The sequence below is a fragment of the Phyllobates terribilis genome, unplaced genomic scaffold (assembly GCF_046119375.1).
Source record: "Phyllobates terribilis strain yellow unplaced genomic scaffold, ASM4611937v1 Scaffold_39__1_contigs__length_11870865, whole genome shotgun sequence".
Lineage (NCBI taxonomy): Eukaryota > Metazoa > Chordata > Amphibia > Anura > Dendrobatidae > Phyllobates > Phyllobates terribilis.
Window position 1 is genome coordinate 11047749 of NW_027362799.1, and position 21792 is coordinate 11069540.

Sequence of the window (21792 nt, forward strand, 5' to 3'; positions counted from 1 at the left end):
CCCTTGGAAGAGCGGTGGAGATCGCATTAGCTTAACAAGACGGTTTAAATGCCCATTGGAAGAGAGGTGCAGGTCGCAGTAGCTTAATAAGACGGTTTAAATGCCCCTTGGAAGAGACATGCAGGTCGCAGTAGCTTAACAAGACGGTTTAAATGCCCCTTGAAAGAGCGGTGGAGGTCGCAGTAGCTTAGCAAGACGGTTTAAATGCCCCTTGGAATAGACATGCAGGTCACTGTAGATTAACAAGACGGTTTAAATGCCTCTTGGAAGAGACATGCAGGTCGCAGTAGCTTAACAAGATGGTTTAAATGTCCCTTGGAAATGTGGTGGAGGTTACAGTAGCTTAACAAGACGGTTTAAATGCCCCTTGGAAGAGACGTGCAGGTCGCAGTAGCTTAACAAGACTGTTTAAATGCCCCTTGGAAGAGACTTGCAGGTCGCTGTAGCGAAATAAGACGGTTTAAATGCCCCTTGCAAGAGACATGCACGTCACAGTAGCTTAAAAAGACGATTTAAATGCCATTGTGAAGAGACGTGCAGGTCGCATTAGCTTAACAAGACAGTTTAAATGCCCCTTGGAAGAGACGTGCAGGTCGCAGTAGCTTAACAAGACAGTTTAAATGCCCCTTGGAAGAGACGTGCAGGTCGCCGTAGCTTAACAAGACAGTTTAAATGCCCCTTGGAAGAGACGTGCAGGTCGCAGTAGCTTAATAAGATGGTTTAAATGCCCCTTGGAAGAGACGTGCAGGTCGCAGTAGCTTAACAAGACGGTTTCAATGCCAATTGGAAGAGACGTGCAGGTCGCAGTAGCTTAACAAGACGGTTTAAATGCCGCTTAGAAGAGGCTTGCAGGTCTCAGTAGCTTACCAAGACGGATTATATGGCCCTTGGAAGAGCGGTGGAGGTCGCAGTAGCTTAACAAGATGGTTTAAATGCCCCTTGGAAGAGACATGCAGGTCACAGTAGCATACCAAGACGGATTATATGGCCCTTGGAAGAGACGTGCAGGTCGCAGTAGCTTAACAAGACGGTTTAAATGCCCCTTGGAAGAGCGGTGGAGGTCGCAGTAGCTTAACAAGACGGTTTAAATGCCCCTTGGAAGATGCTTGCAGGTCGCAGTAGCTTACCGATGCGGATTATTTGGCCCTTGGAAGAGACGTGCAGGTCGCAGTAGCTTAACAAGACGGTTTAAATACCCCTTGGAAGAGACGTGCAGGTCGCAGTAGCTTAACAAGACAGTTTAAATGCCCTTTGGAAGAGACATGCAGGTCGCAGCAGCTTAACAAGACTGTTTAAATGCCCCTTGGTAGAGACATGCAGGTCGCATTAGCTTAACAAGACGGTTTAAATGCCCCATTGAAGAGACGTGCAGGTCGCAGTATCTTACCAAGACGATTTAACTGCCCCTTGGAAGAGAAGTGCAGGTCGCAGTAGCTTAACAAGACGATTTAAATGAAACTTGGAAGAGACGTGCAGGTCGCAGTAGCTTAACAAGACGGTTTAAATGCCCCTTGGAAGAGCGGTGTAGGTCGCAGTAGCTTAACAAGACAGTTTAAATGCCCTTTGGAAGAGACATGCAGGTCGCAGCAGCTTAACAAGACAGTTTAAATGCCCCTTGGTAGAGACATGCAGGTCGCAGTAGCTTAACAAGACGGTTTAAATGCCCCATTGAAGAGACGTGCTGGTCGCAGAAGCTTAACAAGACGGTTTAAATGCCCCTTGGAAAAATGGTGGAGGTTACAGTAGCTTAACAAGATTGTTTAAATGCACCTTGGAAGAAACGTGCAAGTCGCAGTAGCTTAACAAGATGATTTTAATGCCCCTTGGAAGAGACGTGCAGGTCGCAGTAGCTTAACAAGACGGTTTAAATGCCCCTTGGAAGAGACGTGCAGGTCGCAGTAGCTTAACAAGACGGTTTAAATTCCCCTTGGAAGAGCGGTGGAGGTCGCAGTAGATTAAAAAGACGGTTTAAATGCCCCTTGGAAGAGACATGCAGGTCACAGTATCTTAACAAGACGGTTTAAATGCCCCTTGGAAGAGAAGTGCAGGTCGCAGTAGCTTAACAAGATGGTTTAAATGCCCCTTGGAAGAGACGTGCTTTTCGCAGTAGATTAACAAGACGGTTAAAATGCCCCTTGAGAAGAGACGTGCAGGTCGCAGTAGCTTAACAAGACGGTTTAAATGCCCCTTGGAAATGTGGTGGAGGTTACAGTAGCTTAACAAGACGGTTTAAATGCCACTTGGAAGAGACGTGCAGGTCGCAGTAGCTTAACAAGATGGTTTAAATGCCCCTTGGAAGAGCGGTGGAGGTCGCATTAGCTTAACAAGACGGTTTAAATGCCCATTGAAAGAGACCTGCAGGTTGCAGTAGCTTAATAAGACGGTTTAAATGCCCCTTGAAAGAGACATGCAGGTCACAGTAGCTTAACAAGACGGTTTAAATGCCCCATAGAAGAGACGTGCAGGTCGCAGTAGCTTAAAAATACGGTTTAAATGCCCCTTGGAAGAGACTTGCAGGTCGCAGTAGCTTAACAAGACAGTTTAAATGCCCCTTGGAAGAGACGTGCAGGTCGCAGTAGTTTAATAAGATGGTTTAAATGCCCCTTGGAAGAGACGTGCAGGTCGCAGTAGCTTATCAAGAAGGTTTAAATGCCCCTTGGAAGAGACGTGCAGGTCGCAGTAGCTTAACAAGACGGTAAAAATGGCCCCTGGAAGAGGCTTGCAGGTCGCAGTAGCTTACCACGACAGTTTAAATGCCCCTTGGAAGACACGTGCAGGTCGCAGCAGCTTAACAAGACGGTATAAATGCCCCTTGGAAGAGGCTTGCAGGTCGCAGTAGCTTACCAAGACGTTTTAAATGGCCCTTGGAAGAGATGTGCGGGTTGCAGAAGCTTAACAAGACAAATCAAATGCCCCTTGGAAGAGCGGTGGAGGTCGCAATAGCTTAACAAGACGGTTTAAATGCCCCTTGGAAGAAACGTGCAGGTCGCAGCAGCTTAACAAGACTGTTTAAATGCCCCTTGGAAGAGAAGTGCAGGTCGCAGTAGCTTAACAAGACGGTTTAAATGCCCCTTGGTAGAGACATGCAGGTCGCAGTAGCTTAAAAAGACGGTTTAAATGCCCCTTGGAAGTGACGTGCAGTTTGCAGTAGCTTAAAAAGACGGTTTAAGTGCCCCTAGGTAGAGCGGTGGAGGTCGCAGTAGCTTAACAAGATGGTTTAAATGCCCCTTGGAAGAGAAGTGCAGGTCGCAGTAGCTTACCAAGACGATTTAAATGTCCCTTGGAAGAGACGTGCAGGTCGCAGTAGCTTAACAAGACGGTTTAAATGCCCCTTGGTAGAGCGGTGGAGGTCGCAGTAGCTTAACAAGACAGTTTAAATGCCCCTTGTAAGAGACATGCAGGTCGCAGCAGCTTAACAAGACTGTTTTAATGCCCCTGGGAAGAGACGTGCAGGTCGCAGTAGCTTAACAAGATGGTTTAAATGCCCCTTGGTAGAGACATGTAGGTCGCAGTAGCTTAACAAGACGATTTTAATGCCCCATTGAAGAGACGTGCAGGTCGCAGTAGCTTAACTAGACGGTTTAAATGCCCCTTGGAAGAGGCATGCAAGTCGCAGTAGCTTAACAAGATGATTTGAATGCCCCTTGGAAGAGACGTGCAGGTCGCAGTAGCTTAACAAGACGGTTTAAATGCCCCTTGGAAGAGACGTGCAGGTCGCAGTAGCTTAACAAGACGGTTGAAATGCCCCTTGGAAGAGAGGTGGAGGTCGCAGTAGCTTAACAAAACAGTTTAAATGCCCCTTGGAAGAGATGTGCAGGTCGCAGTAGCTTAACAAGACTGTTTAAATGCCCCTTGGAAGAGACGTGCAGGTCGCAGTAGCTTAACAAGACGGTTTAAATGCCCCTTGGAAGAGGCATGCAAGTCGCAGTAGCTTAACAAGATGATTTAAATGCCCCTTGGAAGAGACGTGCAGCTCGCAGTAGCTTAACAAGACGGTTTAAATGCCCTTTGGAAGAGACGTGCAGGTCGCAGTAGCTTAACAAGACGGTTTAAATGCACCTTGGAAGACACGTGCAGGTCGCAGTAGCTTAACAAGACGCTATAAATGCCCCTTGGAATAGGCTTGCAGGTCGCAGTAGCTTAATAAGGCGGTTTAAAGGTTCCTTAGAAGAGACGTGCAGGTCGCAGTAGCTTAACAAGACGGTTTAAATGCCCCTTGGTAGAGACATGCAGGTCGCAGAAGCTTAACAAGACTGGTTAAATGCCCCTTGGAAGAGACGTGCAGGTCGCAGTAGCTTAACAAAACAGTTTAATTGCCCCTTGGAAGAGACGTGCAGGTCGCAGTAGCTTAACAAGACAGTTTAAATGCCCCGTGGAAAAGTGGTGGAGATTCCAGTAGCTTAACAAGACGGTTTAAATGCCCCTTGAAAGAGACGTGCAGGTCGCAGTAGCTTAATAAGACGGTTTAAATGTTCCTTAGAAGAGACGTGCAGTTCGCAGTAGCTTAACAAGACAGTTTAAATACCGCTTGGAAAAGTGGTGGAGATCACAGTAGCTTAACAAGACGGTTTAAATGGCCCTTGAAAGAGACGTGCTGGTCGCAGTAGCTTAACAAAATGGTTTAAATGCCCCATTGAAGAGACGTGCAGGTCGCAGTAACTTAAGTAGACGGTTTAAATGCCCCTTGGAAAAGTGTGGGAGGAAACAGTAGCTTAACAAGACAATTTAAATGCCCCTTGGAAGAGACGTGCAGGTCGCAGTAGCTTAAGAAGACGGTTTAAATGCCCCTTGGAAGAGACGTGAAGGTCGCAGTAGCTTAACAAGACCGTTTAAATGCCCCTTGGAAGAGAGGTGGAGGTCGCAGTAGCTTAACAAGACGGTTTAAACGCCCCTTGGAAGAGCGGTGGAGGTCGCAGTAGCTTAACAAGACAGTTTAAATGCCCCTTGGAAGAGACGTGCAGGTCGCAGTAGATAAACAAGACAGTTTAAATGCCCCTTGGAAGAGACGTGCAGGTCGCAGTAGCTTAACAAGACGATTTAAATGCCCCTTGGAAGAGACGTGCATGTCGCAGTAGCTTAACAAGACTGTTTAAATGCCCCTTGGAAGAGACGTGCAGGTCGCATTAGCTTAACAAGACAGTTTAAATGCCCCTTGGAAGAGACGTGCAGGTCGCAGAAGCTTAACAAGACATTTTAAATGCCCCTTGGAAGAGGCTTGCAGGTCGCAGTAGCTTAACAAGACTGTTTAAATGCCTCTTGGAAGAGCGGTGGAGGTCGCAGTAGCTTAACAAGACGGTTGAAATGCCCCTTGGAAGAGACGTGCAGGTCGCAGTAGCTTAACAAGACTGTTTAAATGCCCCTTGGAAGAGACGTGCAGGTCGCAGTAGCTTAACAAGTCCGTTGAAATGCCCCTTGGAAAAGAGGTGGAGTTCGCAGTAGCTTAACAAGACAGTTTAAATGCCCCTTGGAAGAGACGTGCATGTCGCAGAAGCTTAACAAAAGGGATTAAATGCCCCTTGGAAGAGACATACAAGTCGCAGTAGCTTAAAAAGATGGTTTAAATGCCACTTGGTAGAGACGTGCAGGTCGCAGTAGCTTAACAAGACGGTTTAAATGCCCCTTGGAAGAGCGGTGGAGGTCACATTAGCTTAACAAGACAGTTTAAATGCCCCTTGGAAGAGACGTGCAGTATGCAGTAGCTTAACAAAACTGTTTAAATGCCCCTTGGAAGAGATGTGCAGGTCGCAGTAGCTTAATAAGACGGTTTAAATGCATCTTGGTAAAGAGGTGGAGGTCGCAGTAGCTTAAAAAGATGGTTTAAATGAACCTTGGAATAAACGTGCAGGTCGCAGTAGCTTATCAAGACGGTTTAAATGCCCCTTGCAAGAGACGTGCAGGTCGCAGAAGCTAAACAAAAGAGTTTAAATGCCCCTTAGAAAAGGCTTGCAGGTCGTAGTAGCTTACCAAGACGGTTTAAATGCCCCTTGGAAGAGACGTGCAGGTCGCAGTAGCTTAACAAGATGGTTTAAATGCCCCTTGGAAGTGCGGTGAAGGTCGCAGTAGCTTAACAAGATGGTTTAAATGCCCCTTGGAAAAGACGTGCAGGTTGCAGTAGCTTAACAAGACAGTTTAAATGCCCCTTGGAAGAGACGTGCAGGTCGCAGTAGCTTAACAAGACGGTATAAATGCCCCTTGGAAGAGGCTTGCAGGTCGCAGTAGCTTAACAAGACGGTTTAAATGGCCCTTGGAAGAGACGTGCAGGTCGCAGTAGCTTAACAAGATGGTTTAAATACCCCTTGGAAGAGCTGTGGAGGTCGCAGTAGCTTAACAAGATGGTTTAAATGCCCCTTTGAAGAGACATACAGGTCGTAGCAGCTTAACAAGACTGTTTAAATGCCCCTTGGAAGAGACGTGCAGGTCGCAGTAGCTTAACAAGACTGTTTAAATACCCCTTAGAAAAGTGGTGGAGATTACCGTAGCTTAACAAGACGGTTTAAATGCCCCTTGGAAGAGACGTGCAAGTCGCAGTAGCTCAACAAGATGGTTTAAATGCCCCTTGGAAGAGACCTGCAGGTCGCAGTAACTTAACAAGATGGTTTAAATGCCCCTTGGAAGAAACGTGCAGGTCGCAGTAGCTTAACAAGACGGTTTAAATGCCCCTTGGAAAAGCGGAGGAGGTAGCAGTAGCTTAACAAGACGGTTTAAATGCCCCTTGGAAGAGCGGTGGAGGTCGCAGTAGCTTAACAAAACGGTTTAAATGCCCCTTGGAAGAGACGTTCAGGTTGCAGTAGCTTAAAAAGACGGTTTAAATGCCCCTTGGTAGAGCGGTGGAGGTCGCAGTAGCTTACCAAGATGGTTTAAATGCCCCTTGAAAAAGAAGTGCAGGTCGCAGTAGCTTACCAAGACGATTTAAATGCCCCTTGGTAGAAACGTGCAGGTCGCAGTAGCTTAACAAGACGGTTTAAATGCCCCTTGGAAGAACGGTGTAGGTCGCATTAGCTTAACAAGACAGTTTAAATGCCCTTTGGAAGAGACATGCAGGTCGCAGCAGCTTAACAAGACTGTTTAAATGTCGCTTGGAAGAGACGTGTAGGTCGCAGCAGCTTAACAAGACGGTTTAAATGCCCCTTGGAAAAGACGTGCAGGTCGCATTAGCCTAACAAGACGGTTTACTTGCATCTTGGAGGAGCGGTGGAGGTCGCAGTAGCTAAACAAGACAGTTTAAATGTCCCTTGGAAGAGACGTGCAGGTCGCAGTAGCTTAACAAGATGGTTTAAATGCCGCTTGGAAGAACGGTGCAGGTCGCGGTAGCTTACCAAGACGTTTTAAATGTCCCGTGCAAGAGACGTGCAGGTCGCAGAAGCTTAACAAAAGGGTTTAAATGCCCCTTAGAAAAGGCTTGCAGGTCGCAGTAGCTTAACAAGACGGTTTAAATACCCCTTGGAAGAGACATGCAGGTCGCAGTAGCTTACCAAGACGGTTTAAATGCCCCTTGGAAGAGACGTGCAGGTCGCAGTAGCTTAACAAGATGCTTTAAATGCCCCTTGGAAGAGACGTGCAGGTCGCATTAGCTTAATAAGATGGTTTAAATGCCCCTTGGAAGAGAGGTGGAGGTCGCAGTAGCTTAACAAGATGGTTTAAATGCCCCTTGGAAAAGACGTACAGGTTGCAGTAGCTTAACAAGACGGTTTAAATGCCCCTTGGAAAAGTGGTGGAAATTACAGTAGCTTAACAAGACGGTTTAAATGCCCCTTGGAAGAGACGTACAAGTCGCAGTAGCTTAACAAGACTGTTTAAATGCCCCTTGGAAGAGACGTGCAGGTCGCAGTAGCTTAATAAGACGGTTTAAATGCCCCTTGGAAGAGAGGTGGAGTTCGCAGTAGCATAACAAGACGGTTTAAATGCCCCTTCGAAGAGACATGCAGGTCGTAGCAGCTTAACAAGACTGATTAAATGCACCTTGGAAGAGACGTGCAAGTCGCAGTAGCTTAACAAGACTGTTTAAATGCACCTTGGAAGAGACGTGCAAGTCACAGTAGCTTAACAAGACTGTTTAAATGCCCCTTGGAAGAGCGGTGGAGGTCGCAGAAGCTTAACAAGACAGTTTAAATGCCCCTTGGAAGAGACATGCAGGTCGCAGTAGCTTAACAAGACTGTTTAAATGCCCCTTGGAAGAGATGTGCAGGTCGCAGTAGCTTAACAAGACTGTTTAAATGCCCCTTGTAAGAGGGGTGGAGGTCGCAGTAGCTTAATAAGACGGTTTAAATTCCCCTTGGTAAAGAGGTGGAGGTCGCAGTAGCTTAACAAGATGGTTTAAATGCCCCTTGGAATAGACGTGCAGGTCGCAGTAGCTTATCAAGACGGTTTAAATGCTCCTTGCAAGAGACGTGCAGGTCGCAGAAGCTTAACAAAAGAGTTTAAATGCCCCTTAGAAAAGGCTTGTAGGTCGTAGTAGCTTACCAAGACGGTTTAAATGCCCCTTGGAAGAGACGTGCAGGTCGCAGTAGCTTAACAAGACGGTTTAAATGCCCCTTGGAAAAGACGTGCAGGTTGCAGTAGCTTAACAAGATGTTTTAAATGCCCATTGGAAGAGACGTGCAGGTCGCAGTAGCTTAACAAGACGGTATTAATGCCCCTTGGAAGAGGATTGCTGGTCGCAGGAGCTTACCAAGACGGTTTAAATGGCCCTTGGAAGAGACGTGCAGGTCGCAGTAGCTTAACAAGATGGTTTAAATGCCCCTTGGAAGAGACATGCCGGTCGGAGCAGCTTAACAAGACTGTTTAAATGCCCCTTGGAAGAGACGTGCAGGTCGCAGTAGCTTAACAAGACTGTTTAAATGCCCCTTGGAAGAGACGTGCAGGTCGCAGTAGCTTAATAAGACGGTTTAAATGCCCCTTGGAAAAGTGGTGGAAATTACAGTAGCTTAACAAGACGGTTTAAATGCCCCTTGGAAGAGACGTACAAGTCGCAGTAGCTTAACAAGACTGTTTAAATGCCCCTTGGAAGAGACGTGCAGGTCGCAGTAGCTTAATAAGACGGTTTAAATGCCCCTTGGAAGAGAGGTGGAGTTCGCAGTAGCATAACAAGACGGTTTAAATGCCCCTTCGAAGAGACATGCAGGTCGTAGCAGCTTAACAAGACTGATTAAATGCACCTTGGAAGAGACGTGCAAGTCGCAGTAGCTTAACAAGACTGTTTAAATGCACCTTGGAAGAGACGTGCAAGTCGCAGTAGCTTAACAAGACTGTTTAAATGCCCCTTGGAAGAGCGGTGGAGGTCGCAGAAGCTTAACAAGACAGTTTAAATGCCCCTTGGAAGAGACATGCAGGTCGCAGTAGCTTAACAAGACTGTTTAAATGCCCCTTGGAAGAGATGTGCAGGTCGCAGTAGCTTAACAAGACTGTTTAAATGCCCCTTGTAAGAGGGGTGGAGGTCGCAGTAGCTTAATAAGACGGTTTAAATTCCCCTTGGTAAAGAGGTGGAGGTCGCAGTAGCTTAACAAGATGGTTTAAATGCCCCTTGGAATAGACGTGCAGGTCGCAGTAGCTTATCAAGACGGTTTAAATGCTCCTTGCAAGAGACGTGCAGGTCGCAGAAGCTTAACAAAAGAGTTTAAATGCCCCTTAGAAAAGGCTTGTAGGTCGTAGTAGCTTACCAAGACGGTTTAAATGCCCCTTGGAAGAGACGTGCAGGTCGCAGTAGCTTAACAAGACGGTTTAAATGCCCCTTGGAAAAGACGTGCAGGTTGCAGTAGCTTAACAAGATGTTTTAAATGCCCATTGGAAGAGACGTGCAGGTCGCAGTAGCTTAACAAGACGGTATTAATGCCCCTTGGAAGAGGATTGCTGGTCGCAGGAGCTTACCAAGACGGTTTAAATGGCCCTTGGAAGAGACGTGCAGGTCGCAGTAGCTTAACAAGATGGTTTAAATGCCCCTTGGAAGAGACATGCCGGTCGGAGCAGCTTAACAAGACTGTTTAAATGCCCCTTGGAAGAGACGTGCAGGTCGCAGTAGCTTAACAAGACTGTTTAAATACCCCTTAGAATAGTGGTGGAGATTACAGTAGCTTAACAAGACGGTTTAAATGCCCCTTGGAAGAAACGTGCAGGTTGCAGTAGCTTAAAAAGACGGTTTAAACGCCCCTTGGTAGAGCGGTGGAGGTCGCAGTAGCTTAACAAGATGTTTTAAATGCCCTTTGGAAGAGAAGTGCAGGTCGCAGTAGCTTAACAAGACGGTTTAAATGCCGCTTGGAAGAGCGGAGGAGGTCGCAGTAGCTTAACAAGACGGTTTAAATGCCCCTTGGAAGAGACATGCAGGTTGCAGTAGCTTAAAAAGACGGTTTAAACGCCCCTTGGTAGAGCGGTGGAGGTCGCAGTAGCTTAACAAGATGTTTTAAATGCCCTTTGGAAGAGAAGTGCAGGTCGCAGTAGCTTAACAAGACGGTTTAAATGCCCCTTGGAAGAGACGTGCAGGTCGCAGTAGCTTAACAAGACGGTTTAAATGCCCCTTGGAAGAGCGGTGTAGGTCGCAGTAGCTTAAAAAGACAGTTTAAATGCCCTTTGGAAGAGACATGCAGGTCATAGTAGCTTAACAAGACGGTTTAAATGCCCCATTGAAGAGACGTGCAGGTCGCAGTAGCTTAACAAGACGGTTTAAATGCCCCTTGGAAGACCAGTGGAGGTCGCAGAAGCTTAACAAGACAGTTTAAATGCCCCTTGGAAGAGACGTGCAGGTCGCAGTAGCTTAACAAGACAGTTTAAATGCCCCTTGGAAGAGACGTGCAGGTCTCATTAGCCTAACAAGACGGTTTAAATGCCACTTGGAGGAGCGGTGGATGTCGCAGTAGCTTAACAAGACAGTTTAAATGCCCCTGCAGGTCGCAGTTGCTTAACAAGACGGTTTAAATGCCCCTTGGAAAAGACGTGCAGGTCGCAGTAGCTTAACAAGATGGTTTAAATGCCCCTTGGAAGAGCGGTGGAGGTCGCAGTAGCTTACCAAGACAGTTTAAATGCCCCTTGCAAGAGACGTGCAGGTCGCAGAAGCTAAACAAAAGGGTTTAAATGCCCCTTAGAAAAGACTTGCAGGTCGCAGTAGCTTACCAAGACGGTTTAAATGCCCCTTGGAAGAGACGTGCAGGTTGCAGTAGCTTAACAAGATGGTTTAAATGCCGCTTGGAAGAGCGGTGGAGGTCGCAGTAGCTTAACAAGACGGTTTAAATGCCCCTTGGAAAAGACGTACAGTTTGCAGTAGCTTAACAAGATGTTTTAAATGCCCCTTGGAAGAGACATGCAGGTAGTAGCAACTTAACAAGACTGATTAAATGCCCTTTGGAAGGGACGTGCAGGTCGCAGTAGCTTAACAAGACGGTCTAAATGCCCCTTGGAACAGACGTGCAGGTCTCAGTAGCTTAACAAGACTGTTTAAATGCCCCTTGGAAAAGTGGTGGAGATTACAGTAGCTTAACAAGACGGTTTAAATGCCCCTTGGAAGAGACATGCAAGTCGCAGTAGCTTAACAAGATGGTTTAAATGCCCCTTGGAAGAAACGTGTAGGTCACAGTAGCTTAACAAGATGGTTTAAATGCCCCTTGGAAGAGCGGTGGAGGTCGCAGTAGCTTAACAAGACAGTTTAAATGCCCCTTGGAAGAGATGTGCAGGTCGCAGTAGCTTAACAAGACTGTTTAAATGCCCCTTGGAAGAGACGTGCAGGTCGCAGTAGCTTAATAAGACGGTTTAAATGCCCCTTGGAAGAGAGGTGGTGGTCGCAGTAGCATAACAAGACGGTTTAAATGTCTCTTGGAAGAGACATGCAGGTAGCAGTAGCTTAACAAGATGGTTTAAATGCCCCTTGGAAGAGCGGAGGAGGTCGCAGTAGCTTAACAAGACGGTTTAAATGCCCCTTGGAAAAGACGTGCAGGTTGCAGAAGCTTAACAAGATGTTTTAAATGCCCCTTGGAAGAGACATGCAGGTAGCAGTAGCTTAACAAGATGGTTTAAATGCCCCTTGGAAGAGCAGAGGAGGTCGCAGTAGCTTAACAAGACGGTATAAATGCCCCTTGGAAGAGGCTTGCAGGTCGCAGTAGCTTACCAAGACGGTTTAAATGGCCCTTGGAAGAGACGTGCAGGTAACAGTAGCTTAACAAGACGGTTTAAATGTCACTTGGAGGAGCGTTGGAGGTCGCAGTACCTTAACAAGACGGATTATATGCCCCTTGGAAGAGACATGCAGGTCGTAGCAGCTTAAAAAGACTGTTTAAATGCCCCTTGGAAAAGTGGTGGAGATTACAGTAGCTTAACAAGACGGTTTAAATGTCCCTTGGAAAAGACGTGCAGGTCGCAGTAGCTTAACAAGAAGGTTTAAATGCCCCTTGGAAGAGACGTGCAGGTCGCAGTAGCTTAACAAGACGGTTTAAATGCCCCTTGGAAGAGACGTGCAGGTCGCAGTTGCTTAACAAGACGGTTTAAATGCCCCTTGGAAAAGACGTGCAGGTTGCAGTAGCTTAACAAATGGTTTAAATGCCCCTTTGAAGAGCGGTGGAGGTCGCAGTAGCTTAACAAGACAGTTTAAATGCCCCTTGGAAGAGCGGAGGAGGTCGCAGTAGCTTAACAAGACAGTTTAAATGCCCCTTGGAAGAGACGTGCAGGTCGCAGTAGCTTAACAAAACGTTTTAAATGCCCCTTGGAAGAGACGTGCAGGTTGCAGTAGCTTAAAAATACGGTTTAAATGCCCCTTGGTAGAGCGGTGGAGGTCGCAGTAGCTTAACAAGATGGTTTAAATGCCCCGTGGAAGAGAAGTGCAGGTCGCAGTAGCTTACCAAGACGATCTAAATGCCCCTTAGAAGAGACGTGCAAGTCGCAGTAGCTTAACAAGACGGTTTAAATGCCCCTTGGAAGAGCGGAGTAGGTCGCAGTAGCTTAACAAGACAGTTTAAATGAACTTTGGAAGAGACATGCAGGTCACAGCAGCTTAACAAGACTGTTTAAATGCCGCTTGGAAGAGACGTGCAGGTCGCAGTAGCTTAACAAGACGGTTTAAATGCCCCTTGGTAGAGACATGCAGGTCGCAGGAGCTTAACAAGACGGTTTAAATGCCACATTGAAGAGACGTGCAGGTCGCAGTAGCTTAACAAGAAGGTTTAAATGCCCCTTGTAAAAGTGGTGGATGTTACTGTAGCTTAACAAGATGGTTTAAATGCCCCTTGGAAGAGACGTGCAAGTCGCAGTAGCTTAGCAAGACGATTTAAATGCCCTTTGGAAGAGACGTGCAGGTCGCAGTAGCTTAACAAGACGGTTTAAATGCCCCTTGGAAGAGACGTGCAGGTCGTAGCAGCTTAAAAAGACTGTTTAAATGCCCCTTGGAAAAGTGGTGGAGATTACAGTAGCTTAACAAGACGGTTTAAATGTCCCTTGGAAAAGACGTGCAGGTCGCAGTAGCTTAACAAGAAGGTTTAAATGCCCCTTGGAAGAGACGTGCAGGTCGCAGTAGCTTAACAAGACGGTTTAAATGCCCCTTGGAAGAGACGTGCAGGTCGCAGTTGCTTAACAAGATGGTTTAAATGCCCCTTGGAAAAGACGTGCAGGTTGCAGTAGCTTAACAAGATGGTTTAAATGCCCCTTTGAAGAGACATGCAGGTCGCAGAAGTTTAACAAGACATTTTAAATGCCCCTTGAAAGAGGCTTGCTGGTCGCAGTAGCTTACCAAGAAGGTTTAAATGCCCCTTGGAAAAGACGTGCAGGTTGCAGTAGCTTAACAAGATGTTTTAAATGCCCCTTGGAAGAGACATGCAGGTCGCAGTAGCTTAACAAGACGGTATAAATGCCCCTTGGAAGAGGCTTGCAGGTTGCAGTAGCTTACCAAGACGGTTTAAATGGCCCTTGGAAGAGACGTGCAGGTAACAGTAGCTTAACAAGACGGTTTAAATGCCACTTGGAGGAGCGTTGGAGGTCGCAGTACCTTAACAAGAAGGATTATATGCCCCTTGGAAGACTCATGCAGGTCGTGGCAGCTTAACAAGACTGTTTAAATGCCGCTTGGAAGAGACGTGCATGTCGCAGTAGCTTAACAAGAATGTTCAAATGCCCCTTGGAAAAGTGGTGGAGATTACAGTAGCTTAACAAGACGGTTTAAATGTCCCTTGGAAGAGACGTGCAGGTCGCTGTAGCTTAACACGACGGTTTAAATGCCCCTTGGAAGATACGTGCAGGTCGCAGTTGCTTAACAAGACGGTTTAAATGCCCCTTGGAAAAGACGTGCATGTTGCAGTAGCTTAACAAATGGTTTAAATGCCCCTTTGAAGAGCGGTGGAGGTCACAGTAGCTTAACAAGACGGTTTAAATGCCCCTTGGAAAAGACGTGAAGGTCGCATTAGCTTAACAAGATGGTTTAAATGCCCCTTGGAAGAGACGTGCAGGTCGCAGAAGCTTAACAAGACATTTTAAATGACCCTTGGAAGAGGCTTGCTGGTCGCAGTAGCTTACCAAGAAGGTTTAAATGCCCTTTGGAAGAGCGGTGGAGGTCGCAGTAGCTCACCAAGACGATTTAAATGACCCTTGGAAGAGACGTGCAGGTCGCAGTAGCTTAACAAGACGGTTTAAATGCCCCTTGGAAGAGACGTGCAGGTCGCAGTTGCTTAACAAGACGGTTTAAATGCCCCTTGGAAAAGACGTGCAGGTTGAAGTAGCTTAACAAATGGTTTAAATGCCCCTTTGAAGAGCGGTGGAGGTCGCAGTAGCTTAATAAGACAGTTTAAATGCCCCTTGGAAGAGCGGAGGAGGTCGCAGTAGCTTAACAAGACAGTTTAAATGCCCCTTGGAAGAGACGTGCAGGTCGCAGTAGCTTAACAAAACGGTTTAAATGCCCCTTGGAAGAGACGTGCAGGTTGCAGTAGCTTAAAAATACGGTTTAAATGCCCCTTGGTAGAGCGGTGGAGGTCGCAGTAGCTTAACAAGATGGTTTAAATGCCCCGTGGAAGAGAAGTGCAGGTCGCAGTAGCTTACCAAGACGATCTAAATGCCCCTTGGAAGAGACTTGCAAGTCGCAGTAGCTTAACAAGACGGTTTAAATGCCCCTTGGAAGAGCGGAGTAGGTCGCAGTAGCTTAACAAGACAGTTTAAATGCCCTTTGGAAGAGACATGCAGGTCACAGCAGCTTAACAAGATTGTTTAAATGCCGCTTGGAAGAGACGTGCAGGTCGCAGTAGCTTAACAAGACGGTTTAAATGCCCCTTGGTAGAGACATGCAGGTCGCAGGAGCTTAACAAGACGGTTTAAATGCCACATTGAAGAGACGTGCAGGTCGCAGTAGCTTAACAAGAAGGTTTAAATGCCCCTTGTAAAAGTGGAGAATGTTACAGTAGCTTAACAAGATGGTTTAAATGCCCCTTGGAAGAGACGTGGAAGTCGCAGTAGCTTAGCAAGACGATTTAAATGCCCTTTGGAAGAGACGTGCAGGTCGCAGTAGCTTAACAAGACGGTTTAAATGCCCCTTGGAAGAGACGTGCAGGTCGCAGTAACTTAACAAGACGGTTTAAATGCCCCTTGGCTGAGCGGTGGAGGTCGCAGGAGCTTAACAAGACAGTTTAAATGCCCCTTGGAAGAGACGTGCAGGTCACAGGAGCTTAATGAGATGGTTTAAATGTCCCTTGGAAGAGACGTGCAGGTCGCAGTAGCTTAACAAGACGGTTTAAATGCCCCTTGGAAGAGACGTGCTGGTCGCAGTAGCTTAACAAGATGGTTTAAATGCCCCTTGGAAGAGCAGAGGAGGTCGCAGTAGCTTAACAAGACGGTATAAATGCCCCTTGGAAGAGGCTTGCAGGTCGCAGTAGCTTACCAAGACGGTTTAAATGGCCCTTGGAAGAGACGTGCAGGTAACAGTAGCTTAACAAGACGGTTTAAATGTCACTTGGAGGAGCGTTGGAGGTCGCAGTACCTTAACAAGATGGATTATATGCCCCTTGGAAGAGACATGCAGGTCGTAGCAGCTTAAAAAGACTGTTTAAATGCCCCTTGGAAAAGTGGTGGAGATTACAGTAGCTTAACAAGACGGTTTAAATGTCCCTTGGAAAAGACGTGCAGGTCGCAGTAGCTTAACAAGAAGGTTTAAATGCCCCTTGGAAGAGACGTGCAGGTCGCAGTAGCTTAACAAGACGGTTTAAATGCCCCTTGGAAGAGACGTGCAGGTCGCAGTTGCTTAACAAGATGGTTTAAATGCCCCTTGGAAAAGACGTGCAGGTTGCAGTAGCTTAACAAGATGGTTTAAATGCCCCTTTGAAGAGACATGCAGGTCGCAGAAGCTTAACAAGACATTTTAAATGCCCCTTGAAAGAGGCTTGCTGGTCGCAGTAGCTTACCAAGAAGGTTTAAATGCCCCTTGGAAAAGACGTGCAGGTTGCAGTAGCTTAACAAGATGTTTTAAATGCCCCTTGGAAGAGACATGCAGGTCGCAGTAGCTTAACAAGACGGTATAAATGCCCCTTGGAAGAGGCTTGCAGGTTGCAGTAGCTTACCAACACGGTTTAAATGGCCCTTGGAAGAGACGTGCAGGTAACAGTAGCTTAACAAGACGGTTTAAATGCCACTTGGAGGAGCGTTGGAGGTCGCAGTACCTTAACAAGACGGATTATATGCCCCTTGGAAGACTCATGCAGGTCGTGGCAGCTTAACAAGACTGTTTAAATGCCGCTTGGAAGAGACGTGCATGTCGCAGTAGCTTAACAAGAATGTTTAAATGCCCCTTGGAAAAGTGGTGGAGATTACAGTAGCTTAACAAGACGGTTTAAATGTCCCTTGGAAGAGACGTGCAGGTCGCAGTAGCTTAACACGACGGTTTAAATGCCCCTTGGAAGAGACGTGCAGGTCGCAGTTGCTTAACAAGACGGTTTAAATGCCCCTTGGAAAAGACGTGCAGGTTGCATTAGCTTAACAAGATGGTTTAAATGCCCCTTGGAAAAGACGTGCAGGTTGCAGTAGCTTAACAAGATGGTTTAAATGCCCCTTTGAAGAGACATGCAGGTCGCAGAAGCTTAACAAGACATTTTAAATGCCCCTTGAAAGAGGCTTGCTGGTCGCAGTAGCTTACCAAGAAGGTTTAAATGCCCCTTGGAAAAGACGTGCAGGTTGCAGTAGCTTAACAAGATGTTTTAAATGCCCCTTGGAAGAGACATGCAGGTCGCAGTAGCTTAACAAGACGGTATAAATGCCCCTTGGAAGAGGCTTGCAGGTTGCAGTAGCTTACCAAGACGGTTTAAATGGCCCTTGGAAGAGACGTGCAGGTAACAGTAGCTTAACAAGACGGTTTAAATGCCACTTGGAGGAGCGTTGGAGGTCGCAGTACCTTAACAAGACGGATTATATGCCCCTTGGAAGACTCATGCAGGTCGTGGCAGCTTAACAAGACTGTTTAAATGCCGCTTGGAAGAGACGTGCATGTCGCAGTAGCTTAACAAGAATGTTTAAATGCCCCTTGGAAAAGTGGTGGAGATTACAGTAGCTTAACAAGACGGTTTAAATGTCCCTTGGAAGAGACGTGCAGGTCGCAGTAGCTTAACACGACGGTTTAAATGCCCCTTGGAAGATACGTGCAGGTCGCAGTTGCTTAACAAGACGGTTTAAATGCCCCTTGGAAAAGACGTGCATGTTGCAGTAGCTTAACAAATGGTTTAAATGCCCCTTTGAAGAGCGGTGGAGGTCGCAGTAGCTTAACAAGACGGTTTAAATGCCCCTTGGAAAAGACGTGAAGGTCGCATTAGCTTAACAAGATGGTTTAAATGCCCCTTGGAAGAGACGTGCAGGTCGCAGAAGCTTAACAAGACATTTTAAATGACCCTTGGAAGAGGCTTGCTGGTCGCAGTAGCTTACCAAGAAGGTTTAAATGCCCTTTGGAAGAGCGGTGGAGGTCGCAGTAGCTCACCAACACGATTTAAATGACCCTTGGAAGAGACGTGCAGGTCGCAGTAGCTTAACAAGACGGTTTAAATGCCCCTTGGAAGAGACGTGCAGGTCGCAGTAGCTTAACAAGACGGTTTAAATGCCCCTTGGAAGAGACGTGCAGGTCGCAGTTGCTTAACAAGACGGTTTAAATGCCCCTTGGAAAAGACGTGCAGGTTGAAGTAGCTTAACAAATGGTTTAAATGCCCCTTTGAAGAGCGGTGGAGGTCGCAGTAGCTTAACAAGACAGTTTAAATGCCCCTTGGAAGAGCGGAGGAGGTCGCAGTAGCTTAACAAAACGGTTTAAATGCCCCTTGGAAGAGACGTGCAGGTTGCAGTAGCTTAAAAATACGGTTTAAATGCCCCTTGGTAGAGCGGTGGAGGTCGCAGTAGCTTAACAAGATGGTTTAAATGCCCCGTGGAAGAGAAGTGCAGGTCGCAGTAGCTTACCAAGACGATCTAAATGCCCCTTGGAAGAGACTTGCAAGTCGCAGTAGCTTAACAAGACGGTTTAAATGCCCCTTGGAAGAGCGGAGTAGGTCGCAGTAGCTTAACAAGACAGTTTAAATGCCCTTTGGAAGAGACATGCAGGTCACAGCAGCTTAACAAGATTGTTTAAATGCCGCTTGGAAGAGACGTGCAGGTCGCAGTAGCTTAACAAGACGGTTTAAATGCCCCTTGGTAGAGACATGCAGGTCGCAGGAGCTTAACAAGACGGTTTAAATGCCACATTGAAGAGACGTGCAGGTCGCAGTAGCTTAACAAGAAGGTTTAAATGCCCCTTGTAAAAGTGGAGAATGTTACAGTAGCTTAACAAGATGGTTTAAATGCCCCTTGGAAGAGACGTGCAAGTCGCAGTAGCTTAGCAAGACGATTTAAATGCCCCTTGGAAGAGACGTGCAGGTCGCAGTAACTTAACAAGACGGTTTAAATGCCCCTTGGCTGAGCGGTGGAGGTCGCAGGAGCTTAACAAGACAGTTTAAATGCCCCTTGGAAGAGACGTGCAGGTCACAGGAGCTTAATGAGATGGTTTAAATGTCCCTTGGAAGAGACGTGCAGGTCGCAGTAGCTTAACAAGACGGTTTAAATGCCCCTTGGAAGAGACGTGCAGGTCGCAGTAGCTTAACAAGATGGTTTAAATGCCCCTTGGAAGAGCAGAGGAGGTCGCAGTAGCTTAACAAGACGGTATAAATGCCCCTTGGAAGAGGCTTGCAGGTCGCAGTAGCTTACCAAGATGGTTTAAATGGCCCTTGGAAGAGACGTGCAAGTCGCAGTAGCTTAACAAGACGGTTTAAATGCCCCTTGGAAGAGCGGAGTAGGTCGCAGTAGCTTAACAAGACAGTTTAAATGCTCTTTGGAAGAGACATGCAGGTCACAGCAGCTTAACAAGACTGTTTAAATGCCGCTTGGAAGAGACGTGCAGGTCGCAGTAGCTTAAAAAGACGGTTTAAATGCCCCTTGGTAGAGACATGCAGGTCGCAGGAGCTTAACAAGAAGGTTTAAATGCCCCTTGTAAAAGTGGTGGATGTTACAGTAGCTTAACAAGATGGTTTAAATGCCCCTTGGAAGAGACGTGCAAGTCGCAGTAGCTTAGCAAGACGATTTAAATGCCCTTTGGAAGAGACGTGCAGGTCGCAGTAGCTTAACAAGACGGTTTAAATGCCCCTTGGAAGAGACGTGCAGGTCGTAGCAGCTTAAAAAGACTGTTTAAATGCCCCTTGGAAAAGTGGTGGAGATTACAGTAGCTTAACAAGACGGTTTAAATGTCCCTTGGAAAAGACGTGCAGGTCGCAGTAGCTTAACAAGAAGGTTTAAATGCCCCTTGGAAGAGACGTGCAGGTCGCAGTAGCTTAACAAGACGGTTTAAATGCCCCTTGGAAGAGACGTGCAGGTCGCAGTTGCTTAACAAGATGGTTTAAATGCCCCTTGGAAAAGACGTGCAGGTTGCAGTAGCTTAACAAGATGGTTTAAATGCCCCTTTGAAGAGACATGCAGGTCGCAGAAGCTTAACAAGACATTTTAAATGCCCCTTGAAAGAGGCTTGCTGGTCGCAGTAGCTTACCAAGAAGGTTTAAATGCCTCTTGGAAAAGACGTGCAGGTTGCAGTAGCTTAACAAGATGTTTTAAATGCCCCTTGGAAGAGACATGCAGGTCGCAGTAGCTTAACAAGACGGTATAAATGCCCCTTGGAAGAGGCTTGCAGGTTGCAGTAGCTTACCAAGACGGTTTAAATGGCCCTTGGAAGAGACGTGCAGGTAACAGTAGCTTAACAAGACGGTTTAAATGCCACTTGGAGGAGCGTTGGAGGTCGCAGTACCTTAACAAGACGGATTATATGCCCCTTGGAAGACTCATGCAGGTCGTGGCAGCTTAACAAGACTGTTTAAATGCCGCTTGGAAGAGACGTGCATGTCGCAGTAGCTTAACAAAACGGTTTAAATGCCCCTTGGAAGAGACGTGCAGGTTGCAGTAGCTTAAAAATACGGTTTAAATGCCCCTTGGTAGAGCGGTGGAGGTCGCAGTAGCTTAACAAGATGGTTTAAATGCCCCGTGGAAGAGAAGTGCAGGTCGCAGTAGCTTACCAAGACGATCTAAATGCCCCTTGGAAGAGACGTGCAAGTCGCAGTAGCTTAACAAGACGGTTTAAATGCAACTTTGAAGAGCGGAGTAGGTCGCAGTAGCTTAACAAGACAGTTTAAATGCCCTTTGGAAGAGACATGCAGGTGACAGCAGCTTAACAAGACTGTTTAAATGCCACTTGGAAGAGACGTGCAGGTCGCAGTAGCTTAACAAGACGGTTTAAATGCCCCTTGGTAGAGACATGCAGGTCGCAGGAGCTTAACAAGACGGTTTAAATGCCACATTGAAGAGACGTGCAGGTCGCAGTAGCTTAACAAGAAGGTTTAAATGCCCCTTGTAAAAGTGGTGGATGTTACAGTAGCTTAACAAGATGGTTTAAATGCCCCTTGGAAGAGACGTGCAAGTCGCAGTAGCTTAGCAAGACGATTTAAATGCCCTTTGGAAGAGACGTGCAGGTCGCAGTAGCTTAACAAGACAGTTTAAATGCCCCTTGGAAGAGACGTGCAGGTCGTAGCAGCTTAAAAAGACTGTTTAAATGCCCCTTGGAAAAGTGGTGGAGATTACAGTAGCTTAACAAGACGGTTTAAATGTCCCTTGGAAAAGACGTGCAGGTCGCAGTAGCTTAACAAGAAGGTTTAAATGCCCCTTGGAAGAGACGTGCAGGTCGCAGTAGCTTAACAAGACGGTTTAAATGCCCCTTGGAAGAGACGTGCAGGTCGCAGTTGCTTAACAAGATGGTTTAAATGCCCCTTGGAAAAGACGTGGAGGTTGCAGTAGCTTAACAAGATGGTTTAAATGCCCCTTTGAAGAGACATGCAAGTCGCAGAAGCTTAACAAGACATTTTAAATGCCCCTTGAAAGAGGCTTACTGGTCGCAGTAGCTTACCAAGAAGGTTTAAATGCCCCTTGGAAAAGACGTGCAGGTTGCAGTAGCTTAACAAGATGTTTTAAATGCCCCTTGGAAGAGACATGCAGGTCGCAGTAGCTTAACAAGACGGTATAAATGCCCCTTGGAAGAGGCTTGCAGGTTGCAGTAGCTTACCAAGACGGTTTAAATGGCCCTTGGAAGAGACGTGCAGGTAACAGTAGCTTAACAAGACGGTTTAAATGCCACTTGGAGGAGCTTGGAGGTCGCAGTACCTTAACAAGACGGATTATATGCCCCTTGGAAGACTCATGCAGGTCGTGGCAGCTTAACAAGACTGTTTAAATGCCACTTGGAAGAGACGTGCATGTCGCAGTAGCTTAACAAGAATGTTTAAATGCCCCTTGGAAAAGTGGTGGAGA